Source organism: Heterodontus francisci, chromosome 44, assembly GCF_036365525.1.
Source record: "Heterodontus francisci isolate sHetFra1 chromosome 44, sHetFra1.hap1, whole genome shotgun sequence".
Taxonomy (NCBI): domain Eukaryota; kingdom Metazoa; phylum Chordata; class Chondrichthyes; order Heterodontiformes; family Heterodontidae; genus Heterodontus; species Heterodontus francisci.
Window position 1 is genome coordinate 18,625,297 of NC_090414.1, and position 18,755 is coordinate 18,644,051.

The following is an 18,755-nucleotide window of genomic DNA, read 5'->3' on the forward strand; positions in this document are numbered from 1 at the left end:
TAGATCCCACACCCCTCACTGTAACACTCTGATATATCCCACACCCCTCACTGTAACACTCTGATATATCCCACACCCCTCACTGAAACATTCTAATATATCCCAAACCCCTCACTGTAACACTCTGATATATCCCACACCCCTCACTGTAACACTCTGATATATCCCACACCCCTCACTGAAACATTCTAATATATCCCACACCCCTCACTGAAACATTCTAATATATCCCAAACCCCTCACTGTAACACTCTGATATACCCCACATCCCTCACTGAAACATTCTAATATATCCCACACCCATCACTGAAACACTCTGATATATCCCACACCCCTCACTGTAACACTCTGATATGTCCCACACCCCTCACTGTAACACTCTGATATACCCCACACCCCTCACTGTAACACTCTGATATACCCCACACCCCTCACTGAAACATTCTAATATATCCCACACCCCTCACTGTAACACTCTGATATACCCCACACCCCTCACTGTAACACTCTGATATATCCCACACCCCTCACTGTAACACTCTGATATACCCCACACCCTTCACTGTAACATTCTGATATATCCCACACCCCTCACTTTTACACTCTGATATATCCCACACCCCTCACTTTTACACTCTGATATACCCCACACCCCTCACTGTAATAATCTGATATACCCCTCACCCCTCACTATAAAACTCTGATATACCACACACCGCTCACTATAACCATCTGATATCCCCCACACCCCTCACTATAACACTCTGATATACCCCACACCCCTCACTATTACACTGTGATATATCCCACACCCCTCACTATAACCATCTGATATACCCCACACCCCTCACTATAAAACTCTGATATATCCCACACCCCTCACTATAACCATCTGAAATACCCCACACCCCTCACTATAACACTCTGATATATCCCACACCCCTCACTATAACCATCTGATATACCCCACACCCCTCACTATAACACTCTGATATATTCCACACCCCTCACTGGAACACTCTGATATACCCCACACCCCTCACTGTAACACTCTGATATATCCCACACCCCTCACTGTAACACTCTGATATACCCCACACCCTTCACTGTAACACTCTGATATATCCCACACCCCTCACTTTTACACTCTGATATATCCCACACCCCTCACTGTAACACTCTGATATACGCCACACCCCTCACTGTAACACTCTGATATATCCCACACCCCTCACTGTAACACTCTGATATATCCCACACCCCTCACTGTAACACTCTGATATACCCACACCCCTCACTGTAACACTCTGATATACCCACACCCCTCACTGTAACACACTGATATATCCCACACCCCTCACTGTAACACTCTGATATACCCACACCCCTCACTGTAACACTCTGATATATCCCACACCCCTCACTGTAACACTCTGATATACCCACACCCCTCACTGTAACACTCTGATATACCCCACACCCCTCACTGTAACACTCTGATATATCCCACACCCCTCACTATAAAACTCTGATATACCCCACACCCCTCACTATAAAACTCTGATATACCCCACACCCCTCACTTTAACACTCTGATATACCCCACACCGCTCACGGGAACACACTGAAATTCCCCACACCCCTCACTGTAACACTCTGATATACCCCTCACCCCTCACTATAAAACTCTGATATACCCCACACCCCTCACTATAAAACTCTGATGCACCCCACACCCCTCACTGTAACACTTTGATATATCCCACACCCCTCACTGTAACACTCTGATATATCCCACACCCCTCACTGTAACACTCTGATATGCACCAGACCCCTCACTGGAAAACTCTGATATATCCCACACCCCTCACTGTAACACTCTGATATAACCCACACCCCTCACTGTAACACTCTGAAAAATCCCTCACCCCTCACTGTCACACTCTGTTATACCCCACACCCCTCACAATAACACTCTCATATACCCCACACCCCTCACTGTAACACTCTGATATATTCCACACCCCTCACTGAAACATTCCAATATATCCCACACCCCTCACTGAAACATGCTGATATACCCCACACCCCTCACTGTAACACTCTGATATACCCCTCACCCCTCACTATAACACTCTGATATATCCCACACCCCTCACTGTAACACTGTGATATACCCCACACCCCTCACTATAACACTCTGACATATCCAACACCCCTCACTGTAACACACTGATATATCCCACACCCCTCACTGTAACACTCTGATATATCCCACACCCCTCACTGTCACACTGTGATATACCCCACACCCATCACTGTAACACTCTGATATACCCCACACCCCTCACTGTAACACTGTGATATACCCCACACCCATCACTGTAACACTCTGATATACCCCACACCCCTCACTGTAACACTCTGATATACCGCACACCCCTCACTTTCACACTCTGATATATCCCACACCCCTCACTGTAACACTGTGATATACCCCACACCCCTCACTGTAACAATCCGACATCCCCCACACAACTCACTGTAACACTCTGATATACCCCTCACCCCTCACTATAACCATCTGATATATCCCAAACCCCTCACTGTAACACTCTGATATATCCCACACCCCTCACTGTAACACTCTGATATATCCCACACCCCTCACTTTAACACTCTGATATGTCCCACACACCTCACTGTAACACTCTGATATACCCCACACCCCTCACTATGACACTCTGATATATCCCACACCCCTCACTGTGACACTCTGATATATCCCACACCCCTCACTTTAACACTCTGATATATCCCACACCCCTCACTGTAACACTCTGATATATCCCACACCCCTAACTGTAACACTCTGATATACCCCACACCCCTCACTATGACACTCTGATATATCCCACACCCCTCACTGTGACACTCTGATATATCCCACACCCCTCACTGGAACACTCTGATATATCCCACACCCCTCACTGGAACACTCTGATATATCCCACACGCCTCACTGTAACACTCTGATATATCCCACACCCCTCACTGTAACACTCTGATATACCCCACGCCCCTCACTTTAACACTCTGATATACCCCACACCCCTCACTTTAACACTATGATATACCCCACACCCCACACTTTAACACTCTGATATATCCCACACCCCACACTTTAACACTCTGATGTATCCCATACCCCTCACTGTCACACACTGATATATCCGACACCCCTCACTGTAACACTCTGATATAACCCACACAACTCACTTTCACACTCTGATATACCCCTCACCCCTCACTATAAAACTCTGATATACCACACACCGCTCACTATAACCATCTGATATCCCCCACACCCCTCACTATAACATTCTGATATACCCCACACCCCTCACTATTACACTGTGATATATCCCACACCCCTCACTATAACCATCTGATATACCCCACACCCCTCAATATAAAACTCTGATATATCCCACACCCCTCACTATAACCATATGATATACCCCACACCCCTCACTATAACACTCTGATATATCCCACACCCCTCACTATAACCATCTGATATACCCAACACCCCTCACTATAACACTCTGATATATCCCACACCCCTCACTGGAACACTCTGATATACCCCACACCCCTCACTGTAACACTCTGATATATCCCACACCCCTCACTGTAACACTCTGATATACCCCACACCCTTCACTGTAACACTCTGATATATCCCACACCCCTCACTTTTACACTCTGATATATCCCACACCCCTCACTGTAACACTCTGATATACCCACACCCCTCACTGTAACACTCTGATATAACCACACCCCTCACTGTAACACTCTGATATATCCCACACCCCTCACTGTAACACTCTGATATACCCACACCCCTCACTGTAACACTCTGATATACCCACACCCCTCACTGTAACACTCTGATATATCCCACACCCCTCACTGTAACACTCTGATATACCCACACCCCTCACTGTAACACTCTGATATATCCCACACCCCTCACTATAAAACTCTGATATACCCCACACCCCTCACTATAAAACTCTGATATACCCCACACCCCTCACTTTAACACTCTGATATACCCGACACCGCTCACTGGAACACACTGAAATTCCCCACACCCCTCACTTTAACACTCTGATATACCCCACACCGCTCACTGGAACACACTGAAATTCCCCACACCCCTCAATGTAACACTCTGATATATCCCACACCCCTCACTATAAAACTCTGATGCACCCCACACCCCTCAATGCAACACTTTGATATATCCCACACCCCTCACTGTAACACTCTGATATATCCCACACCCCTCACTGTAACACTCTGATATGCACCAGACCCCTCACTGGAAAACTCTGATATATCCCACACCCCTCACTGTAACACTCTGATATAACCCACACCCCTCACTGTAACACTCTGATATATCCCACACCCCTCACTATAACACTCTGAAAAATCCCTCACCCCTCACTGTCACACTCTGATATACCCCACACCCCTCACAATAACACTCTCATATACCCCACACCCCTCACTGTAACACTCTGATATATTCCACACCCCTCACTGAAACATTCCAATATATCCCACACCCCTCACTGAAACATGCTGATATACCCCACACCCCTCACTGTAACAATCTGATATACCCCTCACCCCTCACTATAACACTCTGATATATCCCACACCCTTCACTGTAACACTGTGATATACCCCACACCCCTCACTATAACACTCTGACATATCCCACATCCCTCACTGTAACACTCTGATATATCCCACACCCCTCACTGGAACACTCTGATATATCCAACACCCCTCACTGTAACACACTGATATATCCCACACCCCTCACTGTAACACTCTGATATATCCCACACCCCTCACTGTCACACTATGATATACCCCACACCCATCACTGTAACACTCTGATATACCCCACACCCCTCACTGTAACACTCTGATATACCCCACACCCCTCACTGTAACACTCTGATATACCGCACACCCCTCACTTTCACACTCTGATATATCCCACACCCCTCACTGTAACACTGTGATATACCCCACACCCCTCACTGTAACAATCCGACATCCCCCACACAACTCACTGTAACACTCTGATATACCCCTCACCCCTCACTATAACCATCTGATATATCCCACACCCCTCACTGTAACACTCTGATATATCCCACACCCCTCACTGTAACACTCTGATATATCCCACACCCCTCATTTTAACACTCTGATATGTCCCACACACCTCACTGTAACACTCTGATATACCCCACACCCCTCACTATGACACTCTGATATATCCCACACCCCTCACTGTGACACTCTGATATATCCCACACCCCTCACTGTAACACTCTGATATATCCCACAGCCCTCACTGTAACACTCTGATATATCCCACACCCCTAACTGTAACACTCTGATATACCCCACACCCCTCACTATGACACTCTGATATATCCCACACCCCTCACTGTAACACTCTGATATATCCCACACCCCTCACTTTAACACTCTGATATGTCCCACACACCTCACTGTAACACTCTGATATATCCCACACCCCTAACTGTAACACTCTGATATACCCCACACCCCTCACTATGACACTCTGATATACCCCACACCCCTCACTATGACACTCTGATATATCCCACACCCCTCACTGTGACACTCTGATATACCCCACACCCCTCACTGTAACACTCTGATATATCCCACACCCCTCACTTTAACACTCTGATATATCCCACACCCCTCACTGGAACACTCTGATATATCCCACACCCCTCACTGGAACACTCTGATATATCCCACACGCCTCACTGTAACACTCTGATATATCCCACACCCCTCACTGTAACACTCTGATATACCCCACGCCCCTCACTTTAACACTCTGATATACCCCACACCCCTCACTTTAACACTATGATATACCCCACACCCCTCACTGTAACACTCTGATATAACCCACACAACTCACTGTCACACTCTGATATACCCCTCACCCCTCACTATAAAACTCTGATATACCACACACCGCTCACTATAACCATCTGATATCCCCCACACCCCTCACTATAACATTCTGATATACCCCACACCCCTCACTATTACACTGTGATATATCCCACACCCCTCACTATAACCATCTGATATACCCCACACCCCTCAATATAAAACTCTGATATATCCCACACCCCTCACTATAACCATCTGATATACCCCACACCCCTCACTATAACACTCTGATATATCCCACACCCCTCACTATAACCATTTGATATATCCCACACCCCTCACTGGAACACTCTGATATACCCCACACCCCTCACTGTAACACTCTGATATATCCCACACCCCTCACTGTAACACTCTGATATATCCCACACCCCTCACTGTAACACTCTGATATACCCCACACCCTTCACTGTAACACTCTGATATATCCCACACCCCTCACTTTTACACTCTGATATATCCCACACCCCTCACTGTAACACTCTGATATACGCCACACCCCTCACTGTAACACTCTGATATATCCCACACCCCTCACTGTAACACTCTGATATATCCCACACCCCTCACTGTAACACTCTGATATACCCACACCCCTCACTGTAACACTCTGATATACCCACACCCCTCACTGTAACACACTGATATATCCCACACCCCTCACTGTAACACTCTGATATACCCACACCCCTCACTGTAACACTCTGATATATCCCACACCCCTCACTGTAACACTCTGATATACCCACACCCCTCACTGTAACACTCTGATATACCCCACACCCCTCACTGTGACACTCTGATATATCCCACACCCCTCACTATAAAACTCTGATATACCCCACACCCCTCACTATAAAACTCTGATATACCCCACACCCCTCACTTTAACACTCTGATATACCCCACACCGCTCACTGGAACACACTGAAATTCCCCACACCCCTCACTTTAACACTCTGATATACCCCACACCGCTCACTGGAACACACTGAAATTCCCCACACCCCTCACTGTAACACTCTGATATACCCCTCACCCCTCACTATAAAACTCTGATATACCCCACACCCCTCACTATAAAACTATGATGCACCCCACACCCCTCACTGAAACACTTTGATATATCCCACACCCCTCACTGTAACACTCTGATATATCCCACACCCCTCACTGTAACACTCTGATATGCACCAGACCCCTCACTGGAAAACTCCGATATATCCCACACCCCTCACTGTAACACTCTGATATAACCCACACCCCTCACTGTAACACTCTGATATATCCCACACCCCTCACTATAACACTCTGAAAAATCCCTCACCCCTCACTGTCACACTCTGATATACCCCACACCCCTCACTGTAACACTCTGATATACCCCACACCCCTCACTGTAACACTCTGATATATCCCACACCCCTCACTGTAACACTGTGATATACCCCACACCCCTCACTATAACACTCTGACATATCCCACATCCCTCACTGTAACACTCTGATATATCCCACACCCCTCACTGGAACACTCTGATATATCCAACACCCCTCACTGTAACACACTGATATATCCCACACCCCTCACTGTAACACTCTGATATATCCCACACCCCTCACTGTCACACTGTGATATCCCCCACACCCATCACTGTAACACTCTGATATACCCCACACCCCTCACTGTAACACTCTGATATACCCCACACCCCTCACTGTAACACTCTGATATACCCCACACCCCTCACTGTAACACTCTGATATACCGCACACCCCTCACTTTCACACTCTGATATATCCCACACCCCTCACTGTAACACTGTGATATACCCCACACCCCTCACTGTAACAATCCGACATCCCCCACACAACTCACTGTAACACTCTGATATACCCCTCACCCCTCACTATAACCATCTGATATATCCCACACCCCTCACTGTTACACTCTGATATATCCCACACCCCTCACTGTAACACTCTGATATATCCCACACCCCTCACTTTAACACTCTGATATGTCCCAGACACCTCACTGTAACACTCTGATATACCCCACACCCCTCACTATGACACTCTGATATATCCCACACCCCTCACTGTGACACTCTGATATATCCCACACCCCTCACTTTAACACTCTGATATATCCCACACCCCTCACTGTAACACTCTGATATATCCCACACCCCTAACTGTAACACTCTGATATACCCCACACCCCTCACTATGACACTCTGATATATCCCACACCCCTCACTGTGACACTCTGATATATCCCACACCCCTCACTTTAACACTCTGATATATCCCACACCCCTCACTGTAACACTCTGATATATCCCACACCCCTCACTGGAACACTCTGATATATCCCACACGCCTCACTTTAACACTCTGATATATCCCACACCCCTCACTGTAACACTCTGATATACCCCACGCCCCTCACTTTAACACTCTGATATACCCCACACCCCTCACTTTAACACTATGATATACCCCACACCCCACACTTTAACACTCTGATATATCCCACACCCCACACTTTAACACTCTGATGTATCCCATACCCCTCACTGTCACACACTGATATATCCGACACCCCTCACTGTAACACTCTGATATAACCCACACGCCTCACTGTAACACTCTGATATCCCCCACACCCCTCACTGTAACACTCTGATATACCCCACACCCCTCACTGTAACACTCTGATATATCCCACACTCCTCACTTTAACACTCTGATATACCCCACACCCCTCACTGTAACACTCTGATATAACCCACACGCCTCACTGTAACACTCTGATATCCCCCACACCCCTCACTGTAACACTCTGATATAACCCACACGCCTCACTGTAACACTCTGATATCCCCCACACCCCTCACTGTAACACTCTGATATACCCCACACCCCTCACTGTAACACTCTGATATATCCCACACCCCTCACTGTAACACTCTGATATATCCCACACCCCTCACTGTAACAATCTGATATACCCCACACCACTCACTGTAACACTCTGGTATATCCCACACCCCTCACTGTAACATTCTGATATCCCCCACACCCCTCACTGTAACACTGATATATCCCACACCCCTCACTGTAACACTCTGATATATCCCACACCGCTCACTGTAACACTCTGATATATCCCACACCCCTCACTGGAACACTCTGATATACCCACACCCCTCACTGTAACACTCTGATATATCCCACACCCCTCACTGGAACACTCTGATATATCCCACACCGCTCACTGTAGCACTCTGATATATCCCACACCCCTCACTTTAACACTCTGATATCCCCCACACCCCTCACTGTCACACGCTGGTAGATCCCACACCCCTCACTGTAACAATCTGATATACCCCACACCACTCACTGTAACACTCTGATATACCCCACACCCCTCACTGTAACACTCTGATATATCCCACACCCCTCTCTGTAACACTCTGATATATCCCACACCCCTCTCTGTAACACTCTGATATATCCCACACCGCTCACTGTAACACTCTGATATATCCCACACCCCTCACTGTAACACTCTGGTATATCCCACACCCCTCACTTTAACACTCTGATATACCCCACACCGCTCACTGGAACACACTGAAATTCCCCACACCCCTCACTTTAACACTCTGATATACCCCACACCGCTCACTGGAACACACTGAAATTCCCCACACCCCTCACTGTAACACTCTGATATACCCCTCACCCCTCACTATAACACTCTGATACACCCCACACCCCTCATTGAAACACTTTGATATATCCCACACCCCTCACTGTAACACTCTGATATATCCCACACCCCTCACTGTAACACTCTGATATGCACCAGACCCCTCACTGGAAAACTCCGATATATCCCACACCCCTCACTGTAACACTCTGATATAACCCACACCCCTCACTGTAACACTCTGATATATCCCACACCCCTCACTATAACACTCTGAAAAATCCCTCACCCCTCACTGTCACACTCTGATATACCCCACACCCCTCACAATAACACTCTCATATACCCCACACCCCTCACTGTAACACTCTGATATATTCCACACCCCTCACTGAAACATTCTAATATATCCCACACCCCTCACTGAAACATGCTGATATACCCCACACCCCTCACTGTAACACTCTGATATACCCCTCACCCCTCACTATAACACTCTGATATATCCCACACCCCTCACTGTAACACTGTGATATACCCCACACCCCTCACTATAACACTCTGACATATCCCACATCCCTCACTGTAACACTCTGATATATCCCACACCCCTCACTGGAACACTCTGATAAATCCAACACCCCTCACTGTAACACACTGATATATCCCACACCCCTCACTGTAACACTCTGATATATCCCACACCCCTCACTGTCACACTGTGATATCCCCCACACCCATCACTGTAACACTCTGATATACCCCACACCCCTCACTGTAACACTCTGATATACCCCACACCCCTCACTGTAACACTCTGATATACCCCACACCCCTCACTATAACACTCTGATATACCGCACACCCCTCACTTTCACACTCTGATATATCCCACACCCCTCACTGTAACACTGTGATATACCCCACACCCCTCACTGTAACAATCCGACATCCCCCACACAACTCACTGTAACACTCTGATATACCCCTCACCCCTCACTATAACCATCTGATATATCCCACACCCCTCACTGTAACACTCTGATATATCCCACACCCCTCACTGTAACACTCTGATATATCCCACACCCCTCACTTTAACACTCTGATATGTCCCACACACCTCACTGTAACACTCTGATATACCCCACACCCCTCACTATGACACTCTGATATATCCCACAACCCTCACTGTGACACTCTGATATATCCCACACCCCTCACTTTAACACTCTGATATATCCCACACCCCTCACTGTAACACTCTGATATATCCCACACCCCTAACTGTAACACTCTGATATACCCCACACCCCTCACTATGACACTCTGATATATCCCACACCCCTCACTGTGACACTCTGATATATCCCACACCCCTCACTTTAACACTCTGATATATCCCACACCCCTCACTGTAACACTCTGATATATCCCACACCCCTCACTGTAACACTCTGATATATCCCACACCCCTCACTGGAACACACTGATATATCCCACACGCCTCACTGTAACACTCTGATATATCCCACACCCCTCACTGTAACTCTCTGATATACCCCACGCCCCTCACTTTAACACTCTGATATACCCCACACCCCTCACTTTAACACTATGATATACCCCACACCCCACACTTTAACACTCTGATATATCCCACACCCCACACTTTAACACTCTGATGTATCCCATACCCCTCACTGTCACACACTGATATATCCGACACCCCTCACTGTAACACTCTGATATAACCCACACCCCTCACTGTAACACTCTGATATCCCCCACACCCCTCACTGTAACACTCTGATATACCCCACACCCCTCACTGTAACACTCTGATATATCCCACACTCCTCACTTTAACACTCTGATATACCCCACACCCCTCACTGTAACACTCTGATATATCCCACACCTCTCACTGTGACACTCTGATATACCCCACACCCCTCACTTTAACACTCTGATATACCTCACACCCCTCACTGTAACACTCTGATATATCCCACACCCCTCACTGTAACACTCTGATATATCCCACACCCCTCACTGTAACACTCTGATATATCCCACACCCCTCACTGTAACACTCTGATATATCCCACACCGCTCACTGTAACACTCTGATATATCCCACACCCCTCACTGGAACACTCTGATATACCCACACCCCTCACTGCAACACTCTGATATATCCCACACCCCTCACTGGAACACTCTGATATATCCCACACCGCTCACTGTAGCACTCTGATATATCCCACACCCCTCACTTTAACACTCTGATATCCCCCACACCCCTCACTGTCACACGCTGGTAGTTCCCACACCCCTCACTGTAACAATCTGATATACCCCACACCACTCACTGTAACACTCTGATATACCCCACACCCCTCACTGTAACACTCTGATATATCCCACACCCCTCTCTGTAACACTCTGATATATCCCACACCCCTCTCTGTAACACTCTGATATATCCCACACCGCTCACTGTAACACTCTGATATATCCCACACCCCTCACTGTAACACTCTGGTATATCCCACACCCCTCACTGTAACACTCTGATATACCCCACACCACTCACTGTAACACTCTGATATACCCCACACCCGTCACTGTAACACTCTGATATACCCCACACCCCTCACTGTAACACTCTGATGTATCCCATACCCCTCACTGTCACACACTGATATATCCGACACCCCTCACTGCAACACTCTGATATACCCCACACCCCTCACTGTAACACTCTGATATACCCCACACCCCTCACTGTAACACTCTGATATATCCCACACCCCTCACTATAAAACTCTGATACACCCCACACCCCTCACTTTAACACTCTGATATACCCCACACCCCTCACTGTAACACTCTGATATACCCCACACACCTCACTTTAACACTCTGATATACCCCTCACCCCTCACTATAAAACTCTGATATACCCCACACCCCTCACTATAAAACTCTGATGCACCCCACACCCCGCACTGTAACACTTTGATATATCCCACACCCCTCACTGTAACACTCTGGTATATCCCACACCCCTCACTCTAACACTCTGATATATCCCTCACCCCTCACTGTAACACTCTGATGTATCCCACACCCCTCACTGTAACACTCTGGTATATCCCACACCCCTCACTGTAACACTCTGATATATCCCTCACCCCTCACTGTAACACTCTGATATAACCCACACCCCTCACTGTAACACTCTGATATATCCCACACCCCTCACTATAACACTCTGAAAAATCCCTCACCCCTCACTGTCACACTCTGATATACCCCACACCCCTCACAATAACACTCTGAAAAATCCCTCACCCCTCACTGTCACACTCTGCTATACCCCACACCCCTCACAATAACACTCTCATATATCCCACACCCCTCAATGAAACACTCTGATATACCCCACACCCCTCACTGTAACACTCTGATATACCTCACACCCCTCACTGTAACACTCTGATATACCCAACACCCCTCACTGTAACACTCTGGTATATCCCACACCCCTCACTGTAACACTCTGATATACCCCACACCCCTCACTGTAACACTCTGGTATATCCCACACCCCTCACTGTAACACTCTGATATACCCCACACCCCTCACTGTAACACTCTGATGTATCCCATACCCCTCACTGTCACACACTGATATATCCGACACCCCTCATTGCAACACTCTGATATACCCCACACCCCTCACTGTAACACTCTGATATACCCCACACCCCTCACTGTAACACTCTGATATACCCCACACCCCTCACTGTAACACTCTGATATACCCCACACCCCTCACTTTAACACTCTGATATACCCCTCACCCCTCACTATAAAACTCTGATATACCCCACCCCCCTCACTATAAAACTCTGATGCACCCCACACCCCTCACTGTAACACTCTGATATACCCCACACCCCTCACTATAACCATCTGATATATCCCACACCCCTCACTATAAAACTCTGATACACCCCACACCCCTCACTGTAACACTCTGATATACCCCACACCCCTCACTATGACACTCTGATATATCCCACACCCCTCACTGTGACACTCTGATATATCCCACACCCCTCACTTTAACACTCTGATATATCCCACACCCCTCACTGTAACACTCTGATATATCCCACACCCCTAACTGTAACACTCTGATATATCCCACACCCCTCACTGGAACACTCTGATATATCCCACACCCCTCACTGTAACACTCTGATATATCACACACCCCTCACTGTAACACTCTGATATCCCCCACACCCCTCACTTTAACACTATGATATACCCCACACCCCACACTTTAACACTCTGATGTATCCCACACCCCTCACTGTAACACTCTGATATATCCCACACCCCTCACTGTCACACACTGATATATCCGACACCCCTCACTGTAACACTCTGATATAACCCACACCCCTCACTCTAACACTCTGATATACCCCACACCCCTCACTGTAACACTCTGATATACCCCACAACCCTCACTGTAACACTCTGATATATCCCACACTCCTCACTGTAACACTCTGATATATCCCACACCTCTCACTGTAACACTCTGGTATACACCACACCCCTCACTGTAACACTCTGATATACCCCACACCCCTCACTGTAACACTCTGATATATCCCACACCCCTCACTGCAACACTCTGATATATCCCACACCCCTCACTGTAACACTCTGATATACCCACACCCCTCACTTTAACACTCTGATATATCCCACACCCCTCACTGTAACACTCTGACATATCCCACACCCCTCACTTTAACGCTCTGATATATCCCACACCCCTCACTGTAACACTCTGATATATCCCACACCCCTCACTGTGACACTCTGATATACCCCACACCCCTCACTTTAACACTCTGATATATCCCACACCCCTCACTTTAACACTCTGATATGTCCCACACCCCTCACTGTAACACTCTGATATACCCCACACCCCTCACTATGACACTCTGATATATCCCACACCCCTCACTGTAACACTCTGATCTATCCCACACCCCTCACTTTAACACTCTGATATATCCCACACCCCTCACTCTAACACTCTGATATACCCCACACCCCTCACTATAACACTCTGATATATCCCACACCCCTCACTTTAACGCTCTGATATACCCCACACCCCTCACTTTAACACTCTGATATATCCCACACCCCTCACTTTAACGCTCTGATATACCCCACACCCCTCACTTTAACACTCTGATATACCCCACACACCTCACTGTAACACTCTGATATACCCCACACCCCTCACTGTAACACTCTGATACACCCCACACCCCTCACTGTAACACTCTGATATACCCCACACACCTCACTGTAACACTCTGATATACCCCACACCCCTCACTGTAACATTCTGATACACCCCACACCCCTCACTGTAACACTCTGATATAACCCACACCCCTCACTATAACACTCTGATATACCCCACACACCTCACTGTAACATTCTGATATACCCCACACCCCTCACTTTAACACTCTGATGTACCCCACACCCCTCACTGTAACTCTCTAATATATCCCACACACCTCACTATAACACTCTGATATCTCCCACAGCCCTCACTGTAACACTCTGATATACCCCACACCCCTCACTATAACACTCTGATATATCCCACACCCCTCACTGTAACACTCTGATATATCCCACACCCCTCACTTTAACACTCTGATATGTCCCACACCCCTCACTGTAACACTCTGATATACCCCACACCCCTCACTATGACACTCTGATATATCCCACACCCCTCACTGTAACACTCTGATCTATCCCACACCCCTCACTTTAACACTCTGATATATCCCACACCCCTCACTCTAACACTCTGATATACCCCACACCCCTCACTATAACACTCTGATATATCCCACACCCCTCACTTTAACGCTCTGATATATCCCACACCCCTCACTGTAACACTCTGATATATCCCACACCCCTCACTGTGACACTCTGATATACCCCACACCCCTCACTTTAACACTCTGATATATCCCACACCCCTCACTGTAACACTCTGATATATCCCACACCCCTCACTTTAACACTCTGATATATCCCACACCCCTCACTGTAACACTCTGACATATCCCACACCCCTCACTTTAACGCTCTGATATATCCCACACCCCTCACTGTAACACTCTGATATATCCCACACCCCTCACTGTGACACTCTGATATACCCCACACCCCTCACTTTAACACTCTGATATATCCCACACCCCTAACTGTAACACTCTGATATATCCCACACCCCTCTCTATAACACTCTGATATACCCCACACCCCTCACTATAACACTCTGATATATCCCACACCCCTCACTGTAACACTCTGATATACCCCACACCCCTCACTTTAACACTCTGATATACCTCACACCCCACACTGTAACACTCTGATATAACCCACACCCCTCACTGTAACACTCTGATGTACCCCACACCCCTCACTTTAACACTCTGATATACCCCACACCCCTCACTGTAACACTCTGATATACCCCACACCCCTCACTGTAACACTCTGATATATCTCACACTCCTCACTTTAACACTCTGATATATCCCACACCCCACACTTTAACACTCTGATATACCCCACACCCCTCACTGTAACACTCTGATATACCCCACACCCCTCACTGTAACACTCTGATATACCCCACACCCCTCACTGTAACACTCTGATGTATCCCATACCCCTCACTGTCACACACTGATATATCCCACACCCCTCACTGTAAGACTCTGATATAACCCACACCCCTCACTGTAACACTCTGATATACCCCACACCCCTCACTGTAACACTCTGATACACCCCACACCCCTCACTGTTACACTCTGATTTATCCCACACTCCTCACTTTAACACTCTGATATACCCCACACCCCTCACTGTAACACTCTGATATATCCCACACCTCTCACTGTAACACTCTGGTAAATCCCACACCCCTCACTGTAACATTCTGATATCCCCCACACCCCTCACTGTCACACTCTGATATACCCCACACCCCTCACTGTAACACTCTGATATATCTCACACCCCTCACTATAACACTCTGATATATCCCACACCCCTCACTGGAACACTGTGATATACCCCACACCCCTCACTATAACACTCTGATATACCCCACACCCCTCCCTGTAACATTTTGATATACCCCACACCCCTCACTTTAACACTCTGATATACCCCACACACCTCACTGTAACACTCTGATATACCCCACACCCCTCACTTTAACACTCTGATATACCCCACACCCCTCACTGTAACATTCTGATATACCCCACACCCCTCACTGTAACACTCGGATATAACCCACACCCCTCACTATAACACTCTTATATACCCCACACACCTCACTGTAACACTCTGATCTACCCCACACCCCTCACTTTAACACTCTGATGTACCCAACACCCCTCACTGTAACTCTCTAATATATCCCACACCCCTCACTATAACACTCTGATATACCACACACGCCTCACTATAACACTCTGATATCTCCCACAGCCCTCACTGTAACACTCTGATATACCCCTCACTATAAGACTCTGATATATCCCACACCCCTCACTGTAACACTCTGATATATCCCACACCCCTCACTTTAACACTCTGATATGTCCCACACCCCTCACTGTAACACTCTGATATACCCCACACCCCTCACTATGACACTCTGATATATCCCACACCCCTCACTGTAACACTCTGATCTATCCCACACCCCTCACTTTAACACTCTGATATATCCCACACCCCTCACTCTAACACTCTGATATACCCCACACCCCTCACTATAACACTCTGATATATCCCACACCCCTCACTTTAACGCTCTGATATATCCCACACCCCTCACTGTAACACTCTGATATATCCCACACCCCTCACTGTGACACTCTGATATACCCCACACCCCTCACTTTAACACTCTGATATATCCCACACCCCTCACTATAACACTCTGATATATCCCACACCCCTCACTGTAACACTCTGATATACCCCACACCCCTCACTTTAACACTCTGATATACCGCACACCCCACACTGTAACACTCTGATATAACCCACACCCCTCACTGTAACACTCTGATGTACCCCACACCCCTCACTTTAACACTCTGATATACCCCACACCCCTCACTGTAACACTCTGATATACCCCACACCCCTCACTGTAACACTCTGATATATCTCACACCCCTCACTGTGACACTCTGATATATCCCACACCCCACACGTTAACACTCTGATATACCCCACACCCCTCACTGTAACACTCTGATATACCCCACACCCCTCACTGGAACACTCTGATATACCCCACACCCCTCACTGTAACACTCTGATGTATCCCATACCCCTCACTGTCACACACTGATATATCCGACACCCCTCACTGTAACACTCTGATATAACCCACACCCCTCACTGTAACACTCTGATATACCCCACACCCCTCACTGTAACACTCTGATACACCCCTCACTGTTACACTCTGATATATCCCACACTCCTCACTTTAACACTCTGATATACCCCACACCCCTCACTCTAACACTCTGATATACCCCACACCCCTCACTGTAACACTCTGATATATCCCACACCTCTCACTGTAACACTCTGGTAAATCCCACACCCCTCACTGTAACATTCTGATATCCCCCACACCCCTCACTGTCACACTCTGATATATCCCACACCACTCACTGTAACACTCTGATATATCCCACACTGCTCACTGTAACACTCTGATATATCCCACACCCCTCACTGTAACACTCTGATAT